Here is a 22647-nt window from a genome sequence, read left to right on the forward strand (position 1 = left end):
ATAATATCATTCTCAAGTATTTTAAGGTACTGTTGATTATACTTGAGGATTTTAAGGTATCTGTTGAAAAAGTCGTATTTTGAGAACGATAAATATCATTCCTAATGATTTGAAATTTTTCCAACTTTCATACGCAAATTATTCATAATTTTCTGAAGTCTCATATGTGTACATCTTCTGAAAACTGCGGAGCATTTTCGAAAATATTCAAAATTGTAAAACATGATACAAGATATAGCTGAATATGGGATCATTAATGTAACTTATAACCTTGAGAACCACTCAACATCTAGTCGAATATTATTCCTAATTTTTCACTACATTCCATAAAATTTGAAACTGAATCGTTTTTGATCTTGCGTAATGAAATGAAATCTTGCTGAAATTCAGGAAAATCAATTGAATTTGACTTTGAATCACCAATTGAAATCGAATGAAAATTATACCTAAAATCAGTTCGAATTTTTTCACATCCTATAAAATAGAGAGAGTGCAATTTCGAAATTTTTCAGATAAGTTAAAAAATTAACGACGGAGCCAGGAATCGAACCTGGTATCTAAAGATGCTTTGCTGGAGACTCACTCGACTAGACGGCTGGGTCCGTTCAAATTGGCTAAAAATAATGTAGTGTACCGAGGTACACACATGAACAGCCACATATAGACTTCTCTAATGTGCACATGTCAACAAGTCATATACACTAGTCTAAACTGTGCTTCTACGCGACGAATTTCAAACATATACAAATTCACGGCACAGGAAAACAAAACAATTTTGAATACAGGTGATGAGAGAAATTAATGACACTGTAGTCAGGAGGGCTAGGTGGCTTGGTGGAGTAAGTCTTCGGTAACCCATCTCAAGATACTAGGTTCGATTCCTGGCTCCGTCGTTAATTTTTCAACTCATCTGAAAATTTTCAAACTTGCTCTCTCTCTTTACAAAATTTTTCTCGCGAAAAAATTGATATGAGTCTTTCATATAGTTTCAAATGGACGGCTGAGTCCATTCAAATTGGCTAAAAATAATGTAGTGTGCCGAGATACACACATTAACAGCCACATACAGAGTTCTCTAATGTGCATATGTTAACAAGTCACATACATTAGTCTAAAATGTGCTTGTACGCGACGAATTTCAAATATGTTCCCTATAAAATGTGATGTTTTTTGAGATTTGAGACAATGTTAAAATCATTCATGAGATTGTTAGGATTCATTATTGTAGAGCTCTAGAAGCTCAGAAACAATTTTTTTTAGTACGTGTTCGCCATTCAGTCCAAAAATAAAATTAGTCAGATAAAAATATATTCAAGCATGTATCACGCTCGATTCCTGTAAGTCACCCATCACTGTGCCGCAGCATGCCGCCAGTAGCGCAGTAGTGAAGAGGGGAAGCTAAGCGGCGCTGGCTCCGCCATGTGATGTTATACTAGGCGTTAGGTATATTATAAAGGCCGCCGCCAAGGATCATTGGTACATAACTGACAATGAGTATGGGATCAGCGTACTGTGCATACGCATTAAGTATCCCGAGCTAAAGTGCGTATCGGTTGCCGTTCTTAGACACGTGTACTGAAAGATACGTAAACCTGTGAACAATGATTCCAGGAAGGCTAATTTTTTGGTTGAGTCACTTATGTTCGTCATGTTTAGTTAGCTCGCAGCGCGATCGCCGGCTAGATATAAAGCATGCTGAATCGTCGTAAACATAATAAATCCCATGACCATCAAATTTATCCCAAAAATACAAAGAAGTGATACTTCGTTTTCACAAGTTTTTTGACAAAAAGACAATAAGGGTCAGGACCCTCCGACTCCAGCTTGCTAGGGGCTACTTCCGGGAACGCAAACCGGTGGATGGCGCTAGTACACCGATTTACTCTGCTTACTCGGTCAATTCGAGTCGATCAGTAAAATAAAACCGCACTTTGTAAGACTCGTGAGTATTAGATGAATAATAACATGGTGCCGGCTGTTAGTGGATGAAATCCTTTACCATCCAAAAAATCTGCTTATTCCCAGTGCTCTTAGATTCATGTTTCGCTGAGTCACTTTAGGTGCTACTTTGCTTACCTACAGGCATTCAGATAGGAGTCAGAGGAGAATGGTAAGGAAACAGAAATGTAGAAAGGAGAAACTATAATCGAAAATTTTACAGTCAGATCATTTAATACAAATTTAATAGAATCAATCGAATGCAATAGTTGGAGAACAAGATCGTTTTTGGATTATCAACTGCTTTCTGCAACTGACGACAAAAAGCTCACGCGACAGCTTATTTACCACGGTTAGCATTGCGGCTTTGACGCAATGAGATTATATTGGAGAAAGGTTAAGGACGAACAATGAGAGGTTAAGTAATAAGCGTTATCCCTGACTCTTTCACCTATCTTATCTAAACACTTAAATCTTAATTATTCATTGACACACAGGAATTTAGTGCATTAACTATAATACGCTGGTAACGAATCATAACAAGTGCAAGGTATGGATAAGTTAATCTTTGTAACACGTTTCTGAAACTTTGACAATTCCTTGACTGCAGACTCAAAATTCTCTCTCAGATGACTACTTGCTTCTTACAACTTTGTAACGAACTTTTTATAACTAGCTCAGGTTCTGTAGAATGAGTAACAATGGTATCAATATTATACTTAGATAAATGGTTATACAGAGTAACTTTATTTAAAAATTGAACGGAAGGTTGGATTAACAATAATCGTACATATGTAATTCTTATCTTTTTGTGGCGTCATGTATTAAAAATATATGTTAATCCAGTTAACATGAAGTCGTCAGTTTCTTTTACATCGTCAAATTTATAATTGGTGTGAGTATATGCAATTAGCTTTCCCAATAGGATTCGAAGAGATAACAAACAACATGTAATTAAAACTATGTATCGATGATTACTTATTAATTTTGAGTTGTCACTCACTATAATTTATGTTGTTTGCTAGACAGATACTGAACGACTCAAAGTTAACTGGATGGACATTTATTTTCAAGACGTGACGCCTCAAAAAGATTAAAATTATATTCAATTATTGTGAATCCAACCTCCCGTTCAATGTTTTAGGTAAAATTACTCTGTAGAACCATTTATCTAAGTGTAACATTAACACCATTGCTCACTTAACTGACCGAGTTGTAAAAAGTTCGTTATAAAATTGGTGCCGGAACAAAAGTCTCTTAATTTTTTTAATGTATTTGTGAATTTTGTTTTATGATAATTATCGTACAGCATTAAGAGCCGTAAAGTCATGTAAAATAGATATAAAATATATTGATGGCCATCTGTTCAACTATTTAAACTAGGTCTAAAATTGTACATTCACCGATAGAAACAAAGAAAGGGACAAAGTCAAGTCCACAAAAACCCACAATAAACATGAGCATAGAAAAACAGTTAAAACGTCTTAAGGAGGAGCTGGTGAGTTTATCTGGCAGAAATGAATGCATGGTACAATTACGAAATCCACAAAAACAAAACGAAGAATTAGCCTGAGAAATTAGAATATTATAGACTCGAAATCAAGAACAACGGGAAATGCTCGAAAGGGTCCGTCCACGCCAAGCACAAACAGTATATAATGATGTAACATTGTTAAGTGGATTGGTGGCTAGTTTACAAGGGACACATATTGATGTAAATATTCCTGAATTTTTCAAAGAAAAAAGTTCGAATCAGACAGATTTTTTAGATAACATGGAAAGCTATTTTAATTAGAAAAATGTCATTCGCCAATGGAAATTAGGAATGAGTAAGAATTTCTTCTCTGCATGCACGATGTAAGGAGACTGTAGTGTGTAGATGTTATGTTTACCCTTTCAATCCTTTGCTTCCGATGAGAAGCCCGTAAGACGGCAATGCCGTCTAATAAATGAGATGCGGGTGTGCAAATCATTAATCTACGAGAGAATTTTGTTAAAAATATGTAAATATGAACAACTGGTGAATTTGAAAAATTAACGACGGAGCCAGGAATCGAACCTGGTATCTAGCGATGCTTTACTGGAGACTTACTCCACTAGACCACCTAGCCTAGCCTAGGTAAGCATAACATCTACACACTACAGTCTCCTTACATCGTGCATGCAGAGAAGAAATTCTTACTCATACAAATCGGGCACATGAAAACAAATTTGAACTCACTGGTTATAAGAGAAATTAATGACAACAGAGTCAGGGCGGCTAGGTGGTCTAGTGGAGTAAGTCTCCGGTAAAGCATCGCTAGATACCAGGTCCGATTCCTGATTCCGTCGTTAATTTTTCAAATTCACCAGTTGTTCAAATTTACATATTTTCAAGGAAATTAGGAATTATAGAGAGTAAATCAAAAGGCAGAGCTAGATTATAGTGGAATTCAATCAAATGGCATATTGAAAATTATGATGCGTTTAAACGAACAATTCTGCAAAAATTTCACTCTATTTCTATATGCAAGTTAAGGCAAAAAATAAGTGGAGTTCTCAAAAATACAAATCACAATATGGAGCATTGCAAATGTATTTTTTCAAGCAAGTTGTCGAAGCCAAATATTTTACTCCAAAATCAGATGTGTTTGAAGGCCTAAATCACATAATGAATAGAAATATAACTAAATAACGACGCGTTACGATAGAGTTCCGCATCGTGTTGTGACTATGCAAATTCAGCTAAGGACCTTGTAGATAATATTAACAATAATCCGTATGTAACAAAAAATCATGATGCAGAACACCACTTATCTACCACTTACTCCAGTCAGGCGACAAATACTTGTAAATGTAAGTACAGGAAACAAAGTTATGCGTACAGTCTTCTAAATCGTACCGCATTTAGTAAATGGTATTATTTTTGGCAATGATTGGTTGTTCGTAGACAGAATCGTATTAGATTATGAATGCAAAACTATTAGAATAAATGCGGTGCTCATTGCGCCATCGTTCTACTCATACGGTCGGGAATCTTCAGAACAGCTAAATTCATTTACATGCAATCAAATGACGTATTATATGAAAGTAGTCAAAAGAAAAAATAATGCAATTAAATCAGATAATAGAAAAGAATCTGATATTATTATAATATAATAATAATATTTATTTGCCCAATAAATAGGGATACAAAATTGCGGACCCCCGTTTCGCTTACACTTTTTCAAAGCGTACTTATAGCGAGTACAATATAAATCATTAACATAATAAAATATAATTCTCATACCATAATACGTTTAGTACTAGACCAATGGGGTACCTTATCGAGTATCAATTATCTTGAGACATTGTTGCCTTACAAAACATCTACACAGTCATGAACTTACAACAATACATACTCAAGCAGGGAAAATGAAGCACTATGTGCAAAGAAAACCTGCATACGCTCATCATCCTTACCTCCACACCACAGACATCCATCCAGGACTTCCGTTTCCGCTGTTTCTCACTATCAATCCCGTCCTATTCCCTCCCCATGTTACCCCAAAGCATCTCAATCCAAGTCAGCCATGCTTCTCCTTGCCCTTCTTCCCCTTACACCTCCGTCCTCATCTCCTGCCATCCCCTATCCAACCCCATCCCTGAGCAGACCTCCCATACATGCTTCCCTAACTCCTCTCACCTCCCACAAACACTACAAAGTCTTCTCCCTCTATCCTCCCAATATCTGCCTCCCCTAAGTCGATCCCCCAACCTAAAACTAGCTATTCTTGCCCATCTTTCCTCGCCCCATCCTTTTTTGAGGTATCCTGGAATCCCACCTCCTTTTATGAACACATACTCCTTATTGCTTTCAGATTCTAGTATCTTCTCCCATCTTTCCTTTCCTTGCTTGCTCGTTTCTCTTTTCACTAACTCTTCCCCCCTCACAAGACCCTCTTCCCATTTCTTTCCTACCTCCGTTAAACTCCATCCTCTGTCTTGAAAAAACACTTTTCTTTCTTCTTCCCAGTCGTCAAGGCCTCTCCCTGCTTTTATTCTTTTCCTCATCTCCATCCTAGATCTCCACGCTAGTTGCCCACCCCCTCCTTCTTCCACCCTTTTCTCGTACTTCCAAGCTCTCATTCCCGCTTTACCTTCTAATCTATCCCTCTGTAACTCTTCCCCCACCAGGTAGCCTGCCACTCTCCTCGACACTCCCAGTACCCAGAATCTGATAATATTAACAAAGTCGTTTTGAAAACTTATGAAAATGATGATCTAGCAATGAGCAATAACGTGATGAATAATGTCAAACAATCTGAAAAAGTATTCGAGAATATTTGTGTAAAATGTAAGAATAATATAGACCTTATGATTATTAATGACGTGATGAAAGTTATAGATAAAGAGAAAGAAAATGATGGAAATCTGCAAATAAAAATACAAAGTAGTGAAAAAGAAAATGTTACTATTAATCGTAATGAAATTGATAAATGTGATACATTGATAATTAATGATAAGAAAGAAGACGGTTGAGAGGATAGAAATTCAACACAAGACTACAAACTTGTGTGAAGGTAATAATTCAATCGAAGAATTTTTTAATTGCTTCAGTAGAACAATTATATGTACGAATAATGATCAAAGTTCTTGTGAAGATGTGCGAGCGATCGCGACAAGTCTTATGAGTTTAAGCGATGAGCAAATAGTAGTTCTTGAAAAATTGCTGTGCCAATATGAGCATCTGTTTTCTGATAAAGTGGGCTGTGCTGAAATTGCTGGAAATTCAATCAAACTTGCAACTGATTAATAAGCCATTTGTAAACCGATGGTACCCCATACCATTAAAATATACAGAAGCTGTAGAGTTAGAGCTACAAAATATGTTACGACAACGGATACTAGAACGTTCTCATAGCTCGTTTTGTAATCCACTTCGAATCAGCCATATCAAGCTGGAACCGCCACATTCGAAAATCGAAAAATCTCCTATGGAATGATTAAGGGCTAATTAAAGGCTAATTAAATGCTCCATTTTCGAATTAAATGCTCGGCGTTTTTTGAAAGAAACCTGTGGCGGTGCCAGCTCGACATAAACCTGGAACCGCCACACCGAAAGAAACGGAAAACACGTGAAATTTCAGAAAAGTTTTAGGGTCATAATTAAAGGCTAATTAAAGGCTCTTGGAATTCCTCATCTTTGAATTAATTGCTCGGCGTTTTTTCAAAAAAACCTGTGGCGGTGCTGGCTCGAGATGGACCAGACTTAAAAAAAAACGAGAACGAGGTCAAGTTTCAAAAAAGTGTGACGGTCATAGTTAAAGGCTAATTAAAGGCTCCTGGAAAACCATCCGCTCGAATTAACTGCTCCACCCCCCAGGGGTGGAAACCACCTCAAAATCAGAAAAATCGGTGTAACTCATGGACGCAACAACTTACGGAGTTCGTACAGCCACCAAAATTACTCTAGAATTAAAGGCTCCCGGAATATCACCCGCTAGAATCAACTGCTCCACGCCCGAGGGGTGGAAACCACCTCAAAACTAGAAAAATCGGTGTAACTCTTGGACGCAACAACCTACAGGGTCTCTAGAGGCACCAAAATCACTCTACAGTCAACGGCTTACACTGCCTTACAAATCGAATGATTCACAGTCCACCCACAAGGGTGTGATTGACACACGAATTTCACGAATCAACGGAGCAGTTGGATGGAACAGAAACCAGGATTTTCAATGCGAAAAAATGTTCGTGTCGCGTGAATTCATTAGGCAATTTTTATGTCTTCCACTTTGATTTCAGCATCGTCACCAACGAACGTCATCCTAACGCAAATGATGCATTGTTCTTGCAGTTATTGATTTTACTTTCGGAATTGCAGGTGAATGATGGAGAATATTTATTGTGTACCTTTGTTCATACCATAAATAGTATTCGTTACCGCCACCGTCGTCACCATTACAGGAACCCAGCCCTTCCTTCCCTTTCCAGACACTAAGTACAAAGATAGACACAGTGGTCTAAATTGTGTTGCAGGCTTGAGAAAGTGAGTGTGTAATATAAAGAAAATTCTTACTCCAAATTTCAAATTTTCAGAAGCTGCCAATTTTTTTTTCATGGCCTGGGAGTCAACGACAGCCGAGTCGTTTTGGCACAATCAATTTATTTAATGAATCATCCGTGAAACATATAATAGGAATATGAACATTTCAACGCACCGCCATGATGAGGGCTTACGGAAGAGCTTGATTTACGATTAAAAATCAACAGAAAAAATTCATAGACGCATAAGCGAAAGTGTTCTTACACATTGATTGGGATATAAGAATTTCACAAAATATCGTTTTCCGCCTGAATTTCACGACTGAACTCGTCTTTCACCCGTATAAGCAGGCGTAAAAAAATCTAAAAAAATTTGTATTATCAAGGATGAAATTAATTGCGATGCTTTTTTTATAATAACAAACACGAAAAGAATAGTGTTTCACCTATAAGATACAACGACGGTCGTCCAGGACTGTGAAACTGCGTTGGGCATGCGGCACATGAGCGACGAGGTTAGAACCCTGCATCTCTACCTGCCTTAAAGACGATCGTTGGTGTTCTGAATGATTGGAAGACTATCATGAAGTTTTCTTTTCATGTTATACATTTATTCAGTGAATAAATTCAAATTCTAGCGGAAAGTTGTAATAGATCTTTTACCGTAAGAATCGAGACTCAAATATACGGGTGAAATTCGCAGAATTCCAACACTAATGTGGGTGGAAGAAAGAGTTTTGTCGTGGAATTCAGGCGGAAGAGAATATTTTTCAAGTGTCTTATGTTCGAATTAATGCGTACAATAAGTTTCGCGTATACGGCTATAAATATTGTTTGTCAATTTTTTTGCTGTAATCGTAACCCTCCCGTAACTCCCCGTCGTGGGGGTGCGTTTCGAGGTTGTTCATATTACTATCAGGGTAGAGCCCTCACGCGGATCTCGGGGTATGCATAAGGCATTTATCCAGCGATAAAAAAAAATGAAAAATAAAAAAAAAAAAAAAAACGGTAGCGACAGAACGAGAAAACCGGTAATAGTCAAGGGAAAAGTCAGATAGTTATGATGAACCATAGGGAAGAACGTAGTTTTTTCGTGAATCCTTTTACAAACTTCTGCAGCAAGTCTTCGTAATTTCAGTTCAGCTAACTTTCGGAAATGGTGTCGTTGAATTTCTAATCAGTTGTGTGAAACAGAGAATTACTATTTGTTTTTTAGATTCAAATTTATATATTCAAGGTACACAACTTTGAGAGCTTTTAGTCGTAAAAACTGCTCACCATCATCTAAGTTTCGTGTTAAAAAGTTTGGAAATTCTGCATCTTTTGACGGGAAAAGTCAAGGATGTTCATCTGAGCAAAATTGTCGCCACCCTGGCTGTTATATGTTACACGGATTACTCATATAAAAAAAATGAAGCTTGTGAAAATGGTGTAATGAAATCTGTTGTCAACTCCCGGGCTTCTAGTGCGCCACTATGCAGCGAGAAGAGTGCGTGGAGTAGATATCGAGCCTGCGTACTCTTGAAAGAAACGGGCATGCGAATAGGTTTTCCAGACGTCCGGCTTTAGCCGGATATGTTTGGCTTTTTACGATCATATCCGGCCAAATATTCACGTGTCCGGCCTGTCCAGCTTCTGTTAGACTTTTTGTCAGTTTTACTTGTCGCATGCATCTGCAGATGCAGCGCCTGCAGAGCGAGCGAAGCAATGCGGCATTTGCCGATTCACGGCAACGGCTTACCTTTTTGTTTGTACTACTCGCAGCAGGTTTTGTTTTTAGTCGGCCGTAAGAACGCGTGGTGTGCTCAGCTTATGCATTTTGAACATCAGTCAGCGGTAACCGTATTTTTAGTGAGTTAGTTTTAAATAAATACCAAAATGATGATGGGACTAATTATTAATGGTTGCTAGTTATACTGGTTAATTTTGGAACAAAACTGTGACTTATTAGTACTCAGTAATGTCCACGGCCACCTACAAAGCTGCAGCCACCACTGCTTACGGGGCAGCAAGTGAGCATTTTTAAACATTTAAAATACGTTATCGAATTGTTTTTTATTATGAAAGTTATGTCAAGCCTTGAAAACGTATGTCTGGCTTAAAAAAAGGTACGCTTGGTTATTGAAATAATATATGTCCGGCTTTTAGGCTAAAATGTCCGGCCAAATATAGCGCCGAGTCCGGCTTTTGTATAATGGGGTTGGCAACCCTACCTGCGAGTCGACTCTGGGCTTTGTCGAGAGCTGTGCGCGGTGCGCGCACTTGACCGCTCTCACAAACAAAAGGTCCGGCAACACGTGTCGAGCACGCCGCCGCGCAGGTGAGACAAAATATCGGTTCGGCAAGAACAGTGAGAACGCTGTTAGTTCCTTGTAGTGAATAGAGCGGTCGGGTCGATTTCGGGAAACGTTATACACCTGTGAGATCGTTTGAAACGTCTTAGTGGTACAATTGAATCATTAAAATCGAGGATTTCTTAATTGCATTCGCCCACGTAGTAATATTCTACGGACATCATTCGTACTCTCGCAGGGGGATATTTGTTTGTCACCCCCGGGGGGGGGGGGGGGGTTATTTCGGTGATTTATCCTGCGTGTGAGTGAAAAACATTTAGTGAAACGTATTTTGTGTCAACGAGAGTAAGGCTTCAAAGACCGACGCAGAGTGCTGAGCTATATTGAAGGTAAAGTAAACAGAGAGTTCTATTATGAAGGATTGGTGAAGGGAATGTGCATCCCAAATTTCAGCTGAAAATATTCAAAACTGAAGGATAGAAGGATAAATGGAGTAAATCCTGGTGGGAATGAAAGTATAAAAAGATTGATAAATAGAAGGGCCACAATATCGAATCTTTAAAAAAGCAAAAATATCTATTATAGAATTTAAAAAATTTGGAAAATCCAATTATGGAAAATTGAAAAAATCAAAAGATCAGAATGTAGAATGTCAAAATGTACAATCGTCAGAATGCGTCTCGGTCATACAAAATCATACCCAGATTCTTGATTTTGCTTTCTATCTTTTGATCTTTCTATATTTTGCCTCTGCATTTCGAGTTTCTATATTTTCAATTTTATATACTCGGACTTTACTTGGATATGTTTCGATTATTCTATGAATGAGATGTTCGCGTCTTTGAAAACTCGATCTCCTTTTCCTTCTATGAATCGGCTATTCTGATTTTTTACTCCCACTCAAATAACTTGAGATGGCTTAATTTGAATTTTTTTATGGTTTAAATATTCTTGTATTTAAAATATATGAGCATTTGAGGTCTGGCTTGATATCGACTGGGTAACCTCTGCGATTTATTCCTAGTATCATCAAACCTCTCGTACACTCCAGCTGGCCTCACCGCAATTGTCGTGTACTGACCGGTTCCACGAACAGGTGATTGTTCCATGTCAGCGGAACGTCGAGTGATTGCCGGTGTAAAGTCAATCACACTAATTAAACGGAAACAGAACAAATCTCTGTTTGACGGATCAACAAAACATTTTGGGATCTCGTCTAAAGTAACCAAGCGGACATCGTCATCCATTTCAAACATGAGGAATGGTCCTATGGGCATAAAATGAAGGTAAAGGTAATTCTTACAACAAAATTCTGATAATATCGTAACATACTGGATGTTTTTTTGAATTTGTAGAAGAGCGGAAAGAGGAAAGAGGGAAGCCAGGAGAGGGATGAGGTGAGAGAACAGGGAAGAGTTAGGAGAGAAGAGAGAAGAGAAAAGCAAGCACAGTGAAGAAAATCGTAAAATCTAAAAAATAAGAAAATTGATGCATCAAACTAAAAACTAACCAGTAGTGGTATATTGGTGGGTCGTGGGTGCACCGCATTTTGCACATGTTCCCCGATTTCTATTCTCACGGAGTTTCGTGAGAATGTCCTTGAATCTGTAGGGATCGAGTAATTCCTTGCGACCGATTATTAGCGTACGCAGCTGTTTGTTAATAAATTCGCATCCCTGGGAGCACGGTGAAATTTCTCGGATGCTAGGTGTATTGACAAATATCTTGCCAACCAAGTAACAGACATTTGTTTCGCAATCAATTAATCGATTGTTTCCAAATGACTGAATAGATCTGTGTATCTCAATCAAGATCTTAGCTCTCAGTTGATAAAAATGCGCTCGCAAACCATGGTGCATTATATCCATCACCAAATCAAAAAGCGGATTCCGACTTTGTATATTGCTCACAGCTTCTTTCACCTCTAGTCTGTCAAAGGCAGAAACAAGGACACCGTGCAAGACACTGTCGACGGCACAGGTCCTGACGAACGAATATTGTTCCTTACCAACCTTTGAGGACTGCAGAAATGATACATGACTTATAATAATCAACGATAACAACAGCATTAGTAGTACAGCAAGGGGGGTTCTGAGTACAAACACCTTCTTTACCGACCGAGCCGCTCCGCGCAGCTCAGACTCAAACCCTTTTCCGCGATGACGTCACAGTCTGCCGTACCGAAGGTCAAAACCGTGCAACCTTACCGACAGTTCGAGGGTCAAAATCGTGCTGTCTTACCTACAATCTTACCGACCCCGTGCAACCTTACCGACAGTTGTATCGATCGAGGGTCAAAATCGTGCTGTTTTACCGACAATCTTACCGGCCGAAGGTCTGTAGTGCTCGCCTGTCCCACGATAGGACTGCTGATGTGTAACATGAACCACTCCGAATTCCTTTCCCACGGTAGGACTGCTGACGTGTAACGTCAACCACCTCACATTTCTTTCCCACCTTATCAACCACGTGACATTCCAAAATTAATAGTTCCGAGAATTGTTTGTCCCAACGTCGCGCCGAAATCCTTTGACCGCGTGCCGCTCGCCGTCGAAACTTGTCGAACTCATTGTTTTGTCTAACCACCTTATCAACCACGTGACATTCCCAAATTAATGGTTCCGAGAATCGTGTTTCACTTATTCGGATGTCGGTTTGATATCAACCACGTGACATTTTTTGGCTTGTAACTGCCGTGTGAACTCTACGATGAGTATTTGGACGGGTTCAGACCAGAGTGCAAGGTCGGCCGATAGCCGCGGTACATTCAGAGCCTAGGATCTGCGGTGTTAGGTTACTATCGCTCTTGGAATGCCAAAAGGTGCGCGCGCATACACAAACGTGAATCTGTAACATCTGACCAGGTCCACCGTTCGTATAAAATAGGTTAGCACGTGAAACTTGTACATTAGTCAGACTGCTATGCTTGTGAGGCGAAAACCTTAAAATCATCATGATACGTAATAACGAAGAAGTAATTATCGGATTCAGCAACGCGACGTCAGAGTTCTCGCTACAAGATCTCAGGTGGCTCGTTGAGTCTGTCCGGAGAGCTCGTGTGCAACCGCTCAGACTACACAGGATATATTTTCAGGACAAAACGTTGATCCTGACTTTTCAAAAATGGCAAAACGAAGTAATTGCAGTATTATCGGACATTGAACCGGATGACGATGAAGGCGAAGCCGATTTGATCGAGTCTCGTCAGATCAACGAGCAGTAAGAAACAAACCGAACCGTACACATCTAATGTTACCCACACAATCGAAGACACACACACACACACACACACACACACGCGCGCGCGCGCGCGCACACACACACACACACACACACACACACATTCGACGAGTCCAAACGAAGTTCGGACAGCGTTTCGTCACAGACCTGAACACCGAATTCAACGTGTTCTTACCGGCACAGATTGTGTGACTGCTAACGAGGACGAGACCCAATATCAGAAATTGACGCAGACGATGGAGGAGGAGCGGTTGTTCTTGCAGTATATGGACGGTCGGTACGGTCAAATTGAATCCAAAGATGCGTCGACTCTCGCTTAATTTGTACACACCGTACCTGGACAACGTGTGCAGCGTCTCCAATTATTCTACGTTGCATAACCTTTATGAAAATTGTATACAGTAGAGCGTCGATTATCCGAACGTCAGTTATCCGAAACGTCAATTATCCGAATGGTGATTTGGTTTATCCGAAACGTCAATTATCCGAAAGATTTGTGGGGGTAGTGATTAGGTTTGTTGGTAGGTATACGGAAAACCTGACCGAGGTTGACCGTTAGGTCCGCGTAGACGTGCATGTGCAGTTTGCATTTGGCGACCAGATGTTTTATGGCCGAGTCGTGCAACTGTTAGGACCGTATCGCGGGTTCTACCTGGTCGCGAGCTCAGACTTGCACGGCGTACCTCCCCTCCGCCCGCTTGACAGGAGCTCGCGCGCATTTAGTTTTCCAGTGTCAGTCTTTATGTACTTTTCTGTAGAGCTGTGAAAGAGCGAGCCCCGATATTGAATCTGATTGTATGTGATTCCTAACTCACGTTCATAATGAGTTCTACGTCTAGTCCTTTAACTTCTAAGCGTAAACGACACGTTCTTACCTTGGAACAAAAACGAGAGATTCTTTCTAAGCTAGATAAAGGAGAGACCGGTGCATCTCTAGCTCTCGCGTACAATGTGGGAAATGCAACAATCACGGACATTAAAAAGAATAAGGATAAAATTTTGTCATTTGTGTCAACGTCGGACGGTGAACATGGGGCCCAGAAACGAAAAGCTTTAAAATCCGCGCAGAATCCAGTTCTCGACAAGGCTTTATCCGAGTGGTTCACGCAGAGGCGAAGTTTAGGACAACCAATTTCCGGTCCAATCTTGTGTGAGAAAGCTCTTGACTTGAACAATAGAATCGGCGGATCGTCTGATTCTAAAGCCAGCTCTGGATTTCTGAAAAACTTCAAGACTCGCCATGGAATACGAGAACTTCAGGTTCAAGGGGAAACGTTATCGGCAGATTCGGAGGCTGCTGAGAAGTTTAAACAGAACTTCGCTACCATCGTAGAAGAGGAAGGATATTCTAGAGATGATGTGTACAATGCAGATGAGACTGGGTTAAATTGGAAGTCTTTGCCCACCAAATCTCTCGCATCTAGGCGTGAAACTGCAGCACCCGGATTCAAGGTGTCCAAAGAACGAATAACGGCTATGACATGTGCTAATGCAGCCGGCACTCATAGATTACCGTTATTACTTATCGGAAAGGCGAAGAAACCGCGGTGCTTCAAAAATGTGACTGGCTTGCCTGTGATCTATAAAGCCCAGAATAGTGCTTGGATGGACTCAAGATTGTTTTGCGATTGGTACACAAACGATTTTATGAAGGACGTTAAAGAATGGCGCAAGGCTCAACATAAAACTGGTAGAGTGTTGCTGCTCCTAGATAACGCGCCTTCTCATCCATCCGCTGAGGTATTGAACAGTCTCGATCCAGACTTCGAAGTCAGATTCCTTTCACCGAACGTAACATCTCTTATCCAGCCTATGGATCAGGGTGTGATAGAGAAAATGAAGAGATTGTATAGAAAAGAAGTTCTTAGGAGACTGTTTATGGCAGAAGAAAACACCGAAGACAGTATTGTTCAATTCGCGAAAACCATGAATTTGAAACATTGTTGCTACATGATAGCTGATGCGTGGGCATCGCTAACAGAAAGAAATCTGAAGAACGCTTGGAACAAACTGTGGCCACCCTCAGAAGAAACGCAGGCCGAGATTCAAGAAGATATTTCTAATTGCGAGCAAGGTGGCATAAATGAATTCGTTGAAATCTTCCACGCCATCCCTGGATTCACGGAATGTGACAACGAAGACGCCGAAAATTGGCTGAAAGATGACGCGAACGATCCCGGCTATCAAATTTTAACCGACGATCAAATCGTATCTTCAGTTCTCCACGACGAAGATAGTGATTCTGATGACAAACACAGCGACGAAAGTGTGGAAGCGTCAAAGCAGCCCTCTCACGGTGAGGCCTTCGGGGCTCTGGAAACGGCGATGGAGTGGTACGAAAAACAACCTGAATGTTGTCAAACGCAACTTCTTCTCCTGAAACGATTGCGGGATTTGGCTGCAAAGAAGCGAGCTTCCGTTGTAAAACAGAGGAAAATCATGAACTTTTTTCCAAAGAAGTAAACCAAGTATGTACATACACCTACCACTTATAAAATTAGTAGAGACACTTGTTTTTCAATACATATATTTTGTACACTATATTCTATTACGTAACCGTTATAAATGTTAACAAAATGTACTATGTATATAATAAGAAGATAGTTCATCTGTTTTAAATACATACGTATGTTTATACATTGAACGAATCAGCGTTTTTTTCACACTGTTCGGTTATCCGAATTTTCGATTATCCGAATGGTTCCCGGTCCCAATTAGTTCGGATAATCGACGCTCTACTGTACATTGTTTGACGAAGCTTCTTTATTTTATATCATTTTATTTTATACCATTTAATGGTACGACGTTCTGTGTTGAAATATATGTATTTATCACTCAACGCAAAACCATCCTGTCCACCTTAAACTCGACAAATTGTTGGTAACAGCAATTCGACTTTTACAATCTGAGAAAGTGCCAATTTGAACACCGATGAGCAAAGACGAAGGTTTTCTAAGCTACGTTTTGAACCTCGTAACTGTAACGTGAACAGTACGATGAGATTTCAGCGGACTCAGTCAAGGACAGAGTGCAAGGTCGACCAACATCTGAGTTAGCGTACGTTTAAAGCCGCAGGTCCTACGGAGTCGGGTTACTATCGCTCTTGGAATGCAAAACATGACGACGTCGGTGTACAGATTAGTCGAGAATGAGATGCAAGGTTGAGGTGCAGTTTAGATTTCGTTTGACAAGTTTTTTATTAATCCAAATCTTGGTTCTCATCCATGTTAAATGTAATGAATAATAAATTTTCTTGGGAACTTGGACAGAATTGATCAGATTCAATTTATCAAAATTTGCAACGTTTCGTTGGTTTTATTTATTTTCCAACTTCATCAGGCAAGCTGTAACAGATGTACATAAACTTTAAAATTAAGTTGCATAAAACAATAGACATCATACATGTAAGTTACAAATTCAGAAATAATAAACTAAACAAAATTACAAAATATTTACTTTTGAGGTTAAATCATCGTTAAAATCCTCTGGTCCATAACATCAAGTCAAAATTATGTTTAAATATGACTAGATATATACATTTTTTTTAATAAAATTATAAATTCATTGTGCCAATAAATCAATTTAAATAAAATGAAATGGACAAATATAATGATGGACAAATACACATGTCAAACGTAGTGACTCTTAAATCACAGACTGTACTACTCTCACACAGTGTGATAGTACGTGTGGAGGTCGCATTATCTGTATTGTCAACATGACTCTGTTGTCCATGACTAGTACTGTTCGTATTGTGCGCGAAAGTTCAACCTCTGAGTAAAATAAAAATAATTACTATGACTTCACTAAATCCTTAACATCATTTATCAGGTCACTGTAAATTGTACTGAGATTTTGCGTGTCGGATCTAAAATTGACACAATTCATCGCCTTAATAAAAATCATTTCACTTAGGTTTCTCTTTATGTAATTTTTCTCCAGATCTAAAATCTCCACATCCTCGAACTGAAAGTTATGACCATCTTCAACAATGATGATGGATGGTGAAATGATTTTTATTAAAGCGATGAATTGTGTCAATTTTAGATCCGACACGCAAAATCTCAGTACAATTTACAGTGACCTGATAAATGATGTTAAGGATTTAGTGAAGTCATAGTAATTATTTTTATTTTACTTAGAGGTTGAACTTTCGCGCACAATACGAACAGTACTAGTCATGGACAACAGAGTCATGTTGACAATACAGATAATGCGACCTCCACACGTACTATCACACTGTGTGAGAGTAGTACAGTCTGTGATTTAAGAGTCACTACGTTTGACATGTGTATTTGTCCATCACTATATTTGTCCATTTTATTTTATTTAAATTGATTTATTGGCACAATGAATTTATAATTTTATTGGAAAAAATGTATATATCTAGTCTTATTTAAACATAATTTTGACTTGATGTTATGGACCAGAGGATTTTAACGATGATTTAACCTCAAAAGTAAATATTTTGTAATTTTGTTTAGTTTATTATTTCTGAATTTGTAACTTACATGTATCATGTCTATTGTTTTATGCAACTTAATTTTAAAGTTTATGTACATCTGTTACAGCTTGCCTGATGAAGTTGGAAAATAAATAAAACCAACGAAACGTTGCAAATTTTGATAAATTGAATCTGATCAATTCTGTCCAAGTTCCCAAGAAAATTTATTATTCATTACATTTAACATGGATGAGAACCAAGATTTGGATTTTAGAAAACTGGGAGGTTTTTTCAGACGCATAAGACAAGATTTCGATATAAATACATGTTAGATGGTTAAAGATTTAACCCGTTGCCATAAGAAACTAGCCAACATGAGGAATAGACGGAATTTCTTACTTAGATGCCGAACCAACAACTTAATTCCTCTACATATTTTTAATAAGGTGGACTACATTTACACCGTCTGTTTAGATGATCACCTGTTTGGAAGAGAAGTTAGTCACGTATTGTTGAGTACTAGAACCAAGCTACTAAATCTAGAGATCAAGATTACTTTGTGGAAGATTGATAATTTACTACGTACGATAGATAACCTCAAAAGAAACGTGGAGTCCCGTTTTCCATTAGTTTTATGGATGCAAACTTTGAACAAGCTCCATAATTACTACGAGAGCAATTTTAAGAAAATAAAAAAACAAAACATCAAAAAGTTTGGGAAGCTACAAGACAAGATGACTGACAATGTAGAACAAAAAGTTGGAAACAGAATTTATAATTTCACTGATACAGTTTTACCATCAGAAGTCCAGAAGATCTCAGAGTTAGATTTTAACTATGGACTACCAACAACAAATATCAATCAGCCGGTCGTTACAATTATTAAGGATTTGGAGCTATGTATCGACGAAGTAAAAGATGACGAGTTATCCAACGAGGGTTTGACGGAAGTGAGAAATAATCTGAGAGCAAGAGGTGTAAATATTGTGACAAATCACATTAAATATCAGCGTAGAAGCAACAGCAATCACAAGAAAAACTTCAACCTAGTTAAAAATATCAAAGTCACAAGAAATTTCTTTAAACAACATGAAGATCTCTTAGTAATGCGCTCAGATAAAGGTAATTCAACAGTGGTCATGTACAAAGAAGAATACCTCACAGAAATGAATAAGTTGGTTGGCGACCGTAAAACATATGAAAAGATCAAAAGAGATCCTACGTCAAAGCTACAAAACATAAGCAACCGCTTAATAAAGAAACTTGTGGATATTGGTATCCTTGACAACATCCAAGGTAAGCTAATGCGAACTAACAGTGCATTGGCACCAAGAATCTATGGCTTAAGGAAAACCCACAAACCTGGGTGTAAACTTAGACCAGTGGTCAGAAGCATAGGATCACCAGGTTATGAGATCGCCAATTTTGTTCATAAGAGTCTGCTACCGTTCGTAACGAGCCTGAAATATAATGTGACAAATTCATTTCATTTTTTAGACCAAATCAAACTGAAAAAGGTAAACGAAGACCATGTTTTAATATCACTGGACGTAGTATCTCTTTTTACCAATGTTCATAACAGTTTAATAAGGAAAATCATCATTGAGCGGTGGGATAAAATCCAGAAATTTGTGCAATTGGACCAGACTACTCTACTAGAGCTTATTGATTTTTGTTACGACTCGGGATATTTCGTGTTTGATGGCAATTTTTACCTTCAGAAGGAAGGATGTGCTATGGGGAGTCCAGCAAGTCCTTCAATTGCCATCATTGCAGTAGATTATGTTGTTTCAATGGCGTTGACTCACCTTGACTTTGAAATTCCGATCATTAAGTCGTATGTTGATGATCTCTTCGCAGTGGTTCCAAAGGATAAAGTAGACAGCATCTTAGATGTGTTTAATAGTGTTGACAAGGACATCCAGTTTACCTTGGAAGTTGAGAATAACGGGAAGTTGCCTTTTTTGGACATACTAATAGAAAGATCAGAAGATGGTGATCTTATAACTTCTTGGTTCAAGAAACCGTACAGCTCAGGAAGAATTTCGAATTTTAATTCCAATCATCCATTGAGTCAGAAATTGGGGGTTGTAAAAGGGTTTTTGAACAGAGCCATGCGCTTGAGTCATGTGAACAAGACCAAGGAAAGTATTCGCATGGTTAGAAGATTACTGTCATCTAACAATTATCCAAACAAGTCATCAGCAAGTGTGAGAAAATTGTGTCCGAGAGGATTAGAAACAACATCAGGAGCAACAATGTCAACAGGAATTGGTCGTTTAGCAGATTTCCCTACATAAAAGGCTTGTCACCAAGACTGGGATCTTTATTCAGGCACACCAACTGCAAGTTGGTATTCTATAATGTATTCAAGGTTGAGGATCTATTCTCCCGGCTAAAAGACAAAGTGGAGAAAGAAGATAGATCTGGCCTGGTATACAGAATTCCGTGCTCGTGTGGGAAATGGTACGTTGGACAGACCAGGCAAAAATTAAAAGCCAGAGTGAGACAACACAAACTTGACTGCAGACCTGAGAAGTCCATAAAAAACAACAAAACAACATTAGCGGAACATCACTTTGTTGAAGATGGTCATAACTTTCAGTTCGAGGATGTGGAGATTTTAGATCTGGAGAAAAATTACATGAAGAGAAACCTAAGTGAAATGATTTTTATTAAAGCGATGAATTGTGTCAATTTTAGATCCGACACGCAGAATCTTAGTACAATTTACAGTGACCTGATAAATGATGTTAAGGATTTAGTGAAGTCATAGTAATTATTTTTATTTTACTTAGAGGTTGAACTTTCGCGCACAATACGAACAGTACTAGTCATGGACAACAAAGTCATGTTGACAATACAGATAATGCGACCTCCACACGTACTATCACACTGTGTGAGAGTAGTACAGTCTGTGATTTAAGAGTCACTACGTTTGACATGTGTATTTGTCCATCACTATATTTGTCCATTTTATTTTATTTAAATTGATTTATTGGCACAATGAATTTATGATTTTATTGGAAAAAATGTATATATCTAGTCTTATTTAAACATAATTTTGACTTGATGTTATGGACCAGAGGATTTTAACGATGATTTAACCTCAAAAGTGAATATTTTGTAATTTTGTTTACTTTATTATTTCTGAATTTGTAACTTACATGTATCATGTCTATTGTTTTATGCAACTTAATTTTAAAGTTTATGTACATCTGTTACAGCTTGCCTGATGAAGTTGGAAAATAAATAAAACCGACGAAACGTTGCAAATTTTGATAAATTGAATCTGATCAATTCTGTCCAAGTTCCCAAGAAAATTTATTATTCATTTTTTATTAATTTTATAAAAAAGTATTGAATATAATATATATATATATATATATATACATTCGGTTTCTCAACAAAAATTTTGCGAAAGGCTTCAACGATTGGAGAAAAGATGAGAATTATCACAACGATAGGTTCTGAATTAAAAACGGATCGTGAAACTATGACTATAAGATCTGGTACTTATCTAAAGAAATTAAAAAATCTGGTTAGTAACTCAAATGTATTAAAATATTGTCGAAGATCTAAAGAAATTGAAATATTGTCGAAGATGAAAAAGGTTTGTACACTGTGTGACTATAAGATCTGGTACTTATCTAAAGAAATTAAAAAATCTGGTTAGTAACTCAAATGTATTAAAATATTGTCGAAGATCTAAAGAAATTAAAATATTGTCGAAGATAAAAAAGGTTTGTACACTGTGTGACTATAAGATCTGGTACTTATCTAAAGAAATTAAAAAATCTGTTTAGTAACTTAAATGTATTAAAATATTGTCGAAGATCTAAAGAAATCAAAATATTGTCGAAGATAAAAAAAGGTTTGTACACTGTGTGACTATAATGATCTGGTACTTATCTAAAGAAATTAAAAATCTGTTTATAAAGAAATTAAAAAATCTGTTTCGTAACTTCTTATCTTTATCTTCCCGGTATAATATAACAATACTCATTACCTTGTACATACAAAATAATGCACACGTCGACGCGGGTAGTTCCGGCGTGCAGACCTTTTCTGTCTTCGTTCTTCCACTAAAAATCTGTCTCGTGGAGCCATATATCTCCAGATTCGTCGTAAGTCAAGTGTATTAAAATATAATCAAAGACGAAAAAGGTCTGCACGCCGTGAACTGCAGCATCCAGTCGTGAAACTATGACTATGAGATCGTGGAGTTGTTCCTCCTGGAGCTGTGTCTCGATCTGACGGTGTATATATATGCGACGTATGTTCGGTAGATCCGGTTCCGGAAACATCACATCCTGTGGTGCCGGCTCCGGACTTGGTGGCAAGTTGAATACATCGGGAACCATGATCTGAGGAAGAAAAAAAGGGTATATTCAGAAAAGTTGAAGATGTTTCAGTAGTTGAAAAATGTTCAGGTGAGAAACAAATTCGAAAGCTATTAAGCTGAGTTTGGAGATTTATGAGTATTGTTGAACATGTTTTTTAAAATCACTTGAAGTTTCCTCAATACTTTGAAATATATAGCTAATTTTTTTGAACAAAAGAAGTGAATGAGTGTAATAAATTGAAAAAAAATTTTACGTTAGATAGCAATTTGTATAAGGACTTACCGTTTCTTTTCTGACAAAGTATATAGTCGAAGACGCAAGACACTTGAGTTTGACCGTCAATGAGCTGGTCCAGGACTGAAAATTTGAAGATGTTTCA

General features: G+C 38.1%; 1 protein-coding gene across 1 annotated transcript in view; it reads left to right on the forward strand.

Moving 5' to 3' along the window:
- The window catches only part of LOC124186843 (regulating synaptic membrane exocytosis protein 1), a 1552625-nt gene that overhangs the window by 551904 nt on the left and 978074 nt on the right, over window positions 1–22647 (forward strand). The window lies entirely within an intron of this gene.

Source organism: Neodiprion fabricii, chromosome 7, assembly GCF_021155785.1.
Source record: "Neodiprion fabricii isolate iyNeoFabr1 chromosome 7, iyNeoFabr1.1, whole genome shotgun sequence".
In the NCBI taxonomy this organism is placed as follows: domain Eukaryota; kingdom Metazoa; phylum Arthropoda; class Insecta; order Hymenoptera; family Diprionidae; genus Neodiprion; species Neodiprion fabricii.